The sequence below is a fragment of the Prunus mume genome, linkage group LG2 (assembly GCF_029339155.1).
Source record: "Prunus mume cultivar Tortuosa linkage group LG2, ASM2933915v1, whole genome shotgun sequence".
Lineage (NCBI taxonomy): Eukaryota > Viridiplantae > Streptophyta > Magnoliopsida > Rosales > Rosaceae > Prunus > Prunus mume.
Window position 1 is genome coordinate 40911591 of NC_142699.1, and position 7398 is coordinate 40918988.

The following is a 7398-nucleotide window of genomic DNA, read 5'->3' on the forward strand; positions in this document are numbered from 1 at the left end:
ATATATATATATATATTTGTACCACGATCTTCTAGTTTGGGAAACATGGTCTTGTTGTCATGATTTTTTTTTTTTTTTTGGTCCTCTTGGAAAAATTTATTGGGAAATTCACTATTATACCCAATATAGAGGCCCAATTTGTAAAAATATCCTATATGAAATAGACTTTAGAAACACACCCAAAGTCCATTTATAACATAACAAAGAGACTTTTAACTTCTTATAAATTACAAAGCTGTCATCAATTTCTTAAAACAAGCCCAATCCAAAAACCTCATAAAAAAAACCCAAAATACTCATTAGGGTATCAAAGTAAATTAATAATGAAAAATTAAATTCAATAGGGTCAGCTGTCATTTTGGGGGTCTTTTTTGGGTTTATTTATAGAAATGAAATGGTGTATGGTTTATCTATATTATTAGTGCTAAGAATGAGTATATGACTAAATATCTCTAATTTATTCTACTTTATAGGGAGGAATGAGGGAAGAGAGAAGTGAGAGAGGGATAGGGACTTGTCGGTGACCGCGCAGGGTAGGGGGCGCGCTCCTCATGGATGGAGAGAGGTAGGGGCGCTGAGTGGTTGGGTTCTTCTAGTTTTTCTTTTTCTTGGGTTAATTACCGCATTATGACTTGGCATTTAGTTGGGGGAAGATGATGGGCAGATGCCGGCACAAGTTGGGTCGGTTTTGGTCCCAATCGTTAATCCAACCCATACATAGCGGCTTATGATTTCTTGGGACGTGCTTATTATTAGGCCCACCCAATCAGACTCTTTTGTGCTTAAGTTGGGCCGTTTGGTTAGGTTAACCCAAAATTATGCCCACTCTTAAGTTTTGGTTCCAACTTGTACATAGCGGTTTATGATTTTTTGAACCCAATACCCACTCATTACTAGCCAACCCTCTTATTATCAAGTTGAGCTATTCAATCAAGTTGACCCAAAATTATAACCACAGAGTTAGGTTAATTGCGCAAAGCAGGGTACCCCTTCCTTTTTACCCACATCCGATCCCCTCCTTGTACATTAGAATAGTATAGATATTGTATTATCAAAATAGGGAAAAAAAAAAAAAAAAGAACGAAAATGTTGAGGGTTCTAAAGGAAATGTTATGCTGGTAAAGGAACGGTTGCAGCTTCTAACATAAATTTTATTGCTGCCAAGGGAAATGATGTTCAGTTAGTTCCAAAAGACAGGTTGTTGGATCTTAAAGATAGGAAAAGGGGTATGAAGGCAGTCTTCGGTAAGCAGAGAGTGGAAGAGTTTGATCTCTTAAAAATTGCTAGTGACAGAGAAAATTAAGTCAAAGAAATAAAATGAAAAACTTCGTTTGACCCCAGATTATTTCATACTTTTAGATACTCATACAACATGATGAAATCTGCTTACAAAATGACAAACGTCTCAAAGTCAGTCATTACATACCACTTCACATGAACTACTTATTCTCATAACGGGAAAGAAATTTACAAAGCTCATGGGGTACAAAGAAGCATTATGGCATGACAAAAGGCACATGCTCATGCGGCTTTCCATGAAGACACTGGAGGAGTTTCAGAGTTCTTCCAAGTACTAAAGTCATTCTGATATCTGTCACCTTTAACGGCATCAGCAGAAGCAAAAGATTCAAGCTCAGCCAGTTCTTCTGGTGTCGGGCCACAGAGAGAGCACCAATGTTCTGGTTAAAATTCTCAATCTTGGTGGTTCCGGGTATCGGACACACATCGTTGCCTTGATGATGAACCCAGGCCAGTGCTAGCTGAGATGGGGTGCACCCCTTCCTTGCTGCAAGATCACTAACCCGCCCGAATATTGTTTTATTATGCTCTAGGTTTTCGGCTTGGAACCTAGGTAGATACTGCAACCAATAAAGTAATCAAGGTTAAAATGACTTTATAAAAATGATATGATATAGAGGAGGCACAATTCAAAGGCCCTGATAAGAAGTCAACATAACTTTGTAACACTACAATAGAGACTCCTTCAGATGTGTAGAAATCCATTATTTTCATGGCATTACAAAATATTTGAGGATTGCAGTGAAGAAGTCAACTAAGGCAGGTTCATAATGATAATGATCATAACACGTTATTCTTTTGTTTTTCTTTTTTCAACTTGAGTAACACTGTCAGAGAGTGCACTGTCAATTACCAGATAATTAGTCTACCTGGGGTGAACACAAAAATACAGTTACTTTCTATGAAATAAGGAGAAGCTGATGGGCAACCTGGCTAGCATGTTTGTTTCTTCAAATTATAACAAGGGTGGGAAGTGAATTCCAAAAACAAATAAATAAATAATATTAAAAGAAATCATTCTGATTTGGCCTAATTCAACTTTGAGAATTTTTTACCTTAGAACAGGATTATATTAAGAATATTTAAGCCTTGGGACTATCTGGATAAATCAGGGATACTTGGATACAGCAATTTTAAAAAGATTTCTTTTTTCCGTGTGAACTCAACAAGAGGGTTCTAGCCTGCAAGGGGAGATTACTAAAACTTGTGAGATCAATTACTAATCTGAGAACTTTCTAGGAGATACAAGGACATTCACAATGCTAGTAATTTTCTCTAATGTGCATGCACTTCTGCACTTGAAAATCAATATGTATGTGGCATATCAACACACCTTTCGGACATCATCATTGGGAAGATTTTCAAACAACTTAGCTCCTGATGAAAAGAATCCTCTTCCTAGAGGACTGTATGCAACAATGCCGATGCCAAGTTCCCTGGGAAAATCAAAAAAAGAGATTAGCATGAAATTTTACCTACTTTATAAACAAATCAGTTAGTTCCATTAAGACTCACCGGCAAGTAGGAATTATATCTTCCTCCACATCTCTTGACCACAACGACCACTCCAACTGCACAGCTGTTATTGGATGAACAGCGTGTGCTCTTCTTATTGTGGAAGCAGAGGCCTCGGATAGTCCAATGTACTTTACCTTACCTTCTTCAACTAGTTTCTTGAGTTCCCCAACCTTGTAAATGACATGATAAAGGAATTTAAGGAATGACATGCATTTCTCAAAATAAGTGAATCATGATGCATGCCAGTACAAAAAAGAATAATACTAACAGTCAAGCATATAAGGAAAGTAACATAGCTACTGCCTATATCCAGTTCAGAGTTCAGACATATGATAAAGAAAACACACACACACACACACAGAACACAGCCCAAACAATTAAGACCCTTTCATCTAGTTGGGAGGAAATGGCGCAGATTGTAATAACTGAGCAAACAAACAAAAAAATCAAGATGAAATGTTTTTCAGTTAAAATCAGTTAGAAGATTTACACAAACCATCTCTAAAATTGTTGATAAATGACTGAGAGTAATTCAAACTTTTATAACGAGTTCATCATCACTTGACGCGTAAAGATATAAAAAGACACTCATCAAAGACAACCTTTTCACGCTTGAACAACTCAACACAATGTAATTTAGAAAATGGAACTAAAAAAGGGGTTTCAGTCAAAAGATGTGGTCAAACCATACTTCTACTTGGTAGAAGACAAACGAATTGAATGGGGATTGAACTAATAAAATGATAAAAGATGTTGTAGGTCTTTGAATAACCATGACTTCGGTAGACCTGCAGATGCGTAGTTACTAATTTCAATTAGTCCTCCTCGAGCATCATTCTTACTAAAGACACATGTCTTGTTTTCTCAATTCAATGGAAACTTTATCATCATATGAAGTTATCAACACAATTGTTGTGCGATTCAAGAGAGAAGAAAACAAACCGTGACTTCAATGGGTACACGGGTATCAATCCGATGCTGATAATAGAGATCAACAGAATCAACACCAAGGCGCTTCAAGCTACCCTCAATAGAAGCTCTCACATATGCAGGATCACCTCGAACCTCCGGCTTGTTATCAGCAAAGCTGATACCAAACTTGGTGGCCAATTCAACCTTCTCTCGTACCCCACCCTTCAGAGCCTGTTCCTCATCAATCCAACAAAATCCAATTCACTTCATCATCATCAATTACAATCAATTGAACAATCTAAACAAAACCCAAAAGGTAATTATATATAGTGACTGCGCTTGGCATAGTAACTCAACTACAAGAACAAAAGTGAACACAACCCAATTCACTTCATCATTAGTTCATCCCATTCAACAATACAAACAAAAACCACAAAGCAATTATAAAAATTATTGTCTCTCTCAGTGCTCGTGCTTGATTTAGTAACTTAAAGACAGGAACAAGAGTGAACAGAACCCAATTCCGTTCATGATCAACTCATCCAATTTAACAGCCCAAACAAATCCAAAAAGCAATTGATACAAATTATGAGCAAATATTAAGAAGCAAAGTCAAGGTTAGTGGCGTACCTTGCCAAGAAGAATTTCGTTGGTGAAAGGGCCGTAGATGTCAGAGGTATCGAGGAAGGTGACTCCGGAGTCAATGGCATGGTGGATGAGACTGATCATGTCTGCGTCGGGCTTCGGAGCGCCATAGAAGGCAGACATGCTCATACATCCCAGGCCTTGAGCAGAGACCTCAAGGCCTTGTGAACCCAACTTGATCCTCCTCACTCCCCTGCCATTTGCTCTCTGTGGTTGTTTCAGTTTGGTTCGTACATTTATATCTGCAGAAAGTGGAAACTTCAAACGAGCTCGCCAATCAGCAATAATTCAAACTTGCCGGCTCCAGAGCATCTCTCCCATTGACTTTTCTTGCTTTTTTTTCTTTTCGAAAAGATATTTATTCCACCAAAACAAAGAGGAAACAAACAGACAAGGGCTGAAGGCACAGACACACCTCAGCAAACGCAAGAGTAAAAGCAGAAACTAGGAATAAAGCAAACAGCTAAGAAAGGAAATACAACTAACATAAACTGCGCAGGAAGCAACATGGTATGACATTCCAAAACAGGATGTCAAGCTCACTGAACAGTACGGGAGATCCTTAGTATCCTGGAGGGCAAGGAAGGCCATCGTTGTTAAGTACATGCACAAGAGAGGTCGGGGTCTAGATTCCAACACTATCGACCTCGTGAGTGCCAGCGACGCCAAATGATCTGCCGCTTGGTTTCCAATTCTATTGATAATTTTACTCTGATGACGCACCTATGAGACGATGCCATGTGTCATTGGTTCCATTTACTACTGTTTTACAATGCTTTAACGTCCAAAAATAATAATAAATTCATAAAATTCACAATAACAAAAATCCTACGAACTCCTTGTGACATTTACTTCATATTTTAAGCTTTAAAATATAATTTTGACATGTAAAAAAATTAAATAATTTCTCAAAGTTGTTGAGGCCCAAAAATCCAAGGTTAAGCTAAATTAATTCCTCCCAACACAAAAGAAGATACAAAAGGGGTTTAATCGAACGAAGGGGCATTTGGGACCCGCTAATACATGCTACCAGCCACGCGCCATGCCAAGTAAGCCATATAAAGGGGCCAAATAAAACACATCAACCTTACAAAAATCACGCCACGTGCTCATCAAAGTTACTTGCCCTAATAATAAAACTCAAGCGTAAGCATAGGCATCATGCGAAAAGAGCCATTATTTTAACACCAAGCTATGACTCAAGTGGACCCAAGCCACAAAAAAATTAAACCGCCTACTGAGAAGGTTGTGGCATGGAGGGAACAAGTAATCATAGGGCCTATTGAGGGTTCGAGGAACGCACGCTTTAAGCCACTTGGGGGCATTAAAACTCAAGCCCGTTCTTAGAACCCAAACACATGGGTTAGCATGAGAGAGAAGAGAAAATGGTCCAAAGCCTTAGGAAATCATCTAGTAGCCCAGCCCATATCAATAGAATGCCTAAAAAACTAAAGTCACTTCCAGCAGCTTGGCAAAAGCCCATTAGATGCTGGAGATATCACGCTGTTAATCCGATACTATACACACAAGCCTAGCCCAAAGCCTTCTCAAAAGCTGGTGTCGTGCTCCATCCCTGTTAGGACTCCAAACAAGTCAGACAAGGAGCCATGACAAGAACCAACGGAGATTTATGGGTGAAGGACAAATACCCATCGGACAAAAGGCTCTATCCGTCCCCTTTTCCATTACGAGCTTCGTTTCGAAAACCAAAGAGAGAAAGCAGGTGGCACCTTGCCCTCATGGGGAGGTCCAACTGCGTCAAACCATTGGAACCACAAAGGGTCCCTTACCCATGCATCTCGAACGGAAGAATTTCACCCAAAAGGTTAAGTGGAAGGAAGCAACGAGAAAGGGAGGGAAAGGATTAGACGAAATTAGGGTTCTTCATGCCTATAGAAGGGGGCTTTTGCTACCCAGAAAATCAACCCACTCGGAGGCCTGACCAAGCTTTGTCAAAGCATCTGAGAATTCACTCAAGACACCCAATCTCCTCTTTCGTTCGTTTCCTTCTCCCTCTTAGGATAGGAATTGTTCTAATAGTGCTCTGTTCACTTCAGGCTCTTGTTCTCTATAAGAAATTCATGTCTCTCTCTCTCTCAAATTGTTAAACTTGTGAAAGCTTAGCTCTCATGCCACAGGTTCCTCAGGCTAAGCCGTTAATCCGTTTATCATGCTTATCTGGTGTTAGTGAGATGAACCTAAGAGTGTTTTTCTAAAGTCTCGTCGGATCTTATAAAAACCCTTTTGGGAGCTTGGTTCCGAAATCAGGCTTTGAGGAATTTTGTTCGTTGTCTTCTTACGGCAGCCCAACCCCATTCGTCAAAGTTGCTGGAACAAAAGACCCCTACAAAAGTCAAATTTGTTTCTCTACTAACAATAATACGTTACAACAACTCTTTCTCCAATTATTACTTCAAATTTCCTAAGGTCAAAATTTGGTTTTCACACATTAATTTAGTTGAAGATAATGTCGCAAAGGGGTGTTTAGAAATTTTATGTTCATTCTTTTGGGATTTTATTTTATTTTTGAATTATTACCAATTTTAAATCAATTTTGATGTCAAAACAAATAAATAATTTAATAGATGCCAGGTGGCGTCCCATGTTAATTGTTAGAAAAAAGTAATGGTTATCATATACATGTCATTAATTTTATGCTTTTCTTCTTTCTGTTTACAGATGAAGACTCTGAACTGGATGGTACGATCACTACTACAAAATAACCCTTGCGCGACTAAATTTTGCGCGATTTAACGCGACGAAACTCAAAACTCGTCCGCTTAAAACCTTGCGCGACCAACTTTGCGCGACGACAATACGTCGCCGCCAAAGTCTTGCGCAACCAAATTTTGCGCGACGAAAAATAATTCGTCGCTCAAAGTAACTTTGCGCGATTTAAAAAAAATTTGTCGCTTAAGTAACTTTGCGCGACGGAAAATGGTCGCGTGCAAAGCGACTTTGTGCGAAAAACAATTGCACGTCAGCTACTTTGTGCGACGAAACAATTAACTTCGTCGCGCAAAG

The 7398-nt window shown here is 39.0% G+C and overlaps 1 pseudogene across 1 annotated transcript; it reads right to left on the reverse strand.

The window, feature by feature from the left end:
• Window positions 1-1313: 1313 nt before the first annotated feature.
• LOC103322577 (putative aldo-keto reductase 2) lies at window positions 1314-4773 on the reverse strand (annotated as a pseudogene). Its single transcript, XR_001677333.2, has 5 exons — window positions 4360-4773; window positions 3760-3960; window positions 2815-2987; window positions 2633-2735; window positions 1314-1859 (listed from the first exon to the last, which is right to left on the reverse strand). The product of XR_001677333.2 is annotated as a putative aldo-keto reductase 2 (transcript).
• Between the last annotated feature and the right edge of the window lie 2625 nt (window positions 4774-7398).